Genomic DNA, 980 nt, shown 5'->3' on the forward strand with positions numbered 1-980 from the left:
GGGTTGAAACAGCAGGCAGTGCTGCACCTCGCCCACACTTGTAAATCTTTTTCTCATGACTTCCCTTATTTTAAACGCAGGAAGTGGTGAGCTCATTCTTTGCAGTATGTGGACCATGTGTAAGTTGTGTGCAGCCACGGGCCAGTTGCAGACACACTGCTGGCCCTGTGCTGGCCCAGACCAGTTTCCGCTCTGGCCCCAGATGTCAGCCTAATGTGTACCTTAATCAAGCCATGTAACAACAACATGTGCCAGAACATGCAAAGTCAACATGACAAAACTCTGTTCTGACAATGAATGAACTGACTCTTATATAGCGCTTTTCTAGTCTCCCGGATTACTCAAAGTGTTTTATACAACATGCCACATTAACCCACTTTCTCTAAACTGAGTGCTTCCTAACTGCATACTCTTGACATGCAGACTGGAGGAACCAGGGATCAAACTACTAACCTTCTGATCAGTAGATGACCTGCTCTACCTCCTGAGCTACAGCCACCAAGTAGTAAACGCGAGTAAACCCTCACTAGGTTTTGGATAAAGTGTACACTTACAAACCTGTCAAACCTGCATTTGAAACGTTGGCCACCATAGCAGTATAGTATTGCAACATGGCATTTGGGTCTTCTAAGTAAAATAGGAAAATAGGAACATAAATAGTGCCATCATTGCCAGACATGGCCCACATCTGGTTGACATACACCCTGTCATGACACCGGTCAGTCGGAAGTGCCAGCTTGATGCCAGATCTGGGCCAGACCTGTTTTCTAAGAGCCTGGGCCACATAAACCAAACCACAATCGACCAGAAATGTCATGCCATCACATAGACAGTGCCATCTATGCCAGGCCTTGCCCACATCTGAAAGACATACGTATCATGCCAGAAGTCAGCCTGCAGTGCCGGCTTGATACCAGATCCGGGCCAGACCTGCTTGCTATATGGTTGGGGTTATTAGGCCAAAAACTCGGGTTAGCTCG

At 47.0% G+C, this 980-nt stretch overlaps 1 protein-coding gene across 1 annotated transcript in view; it reads right to left on the bottom strand.

The window, feature by feature from the left end:
* LOC102208068 (contactin-associated protein-like 4) overlaps nt 1-980 on the bottom strand; it is a 118949-nt gene that overhangs the window by 8294 nt on the left and 109675 nt on the right. The window lies entirely within an intron of this gene.

The sequence above is a fragment of the Pundamilia nyererei genome, unplaced genomic scaffold (genome assembly GCF_000239375.1).
Source record: "Pundamilia nyererei isolate P.nyererei 1_Seehausen unplaced genomic scaffold, PunNye1.0 scaffold00072, whole genome shotgun sequence".
Taxonomy (NCBI): Eukaryota; Metazoa; Chordata; class Actinopteri; order Cichliformes; family Cichlidae; genus Pundamilia; species Pundamilia nyererei.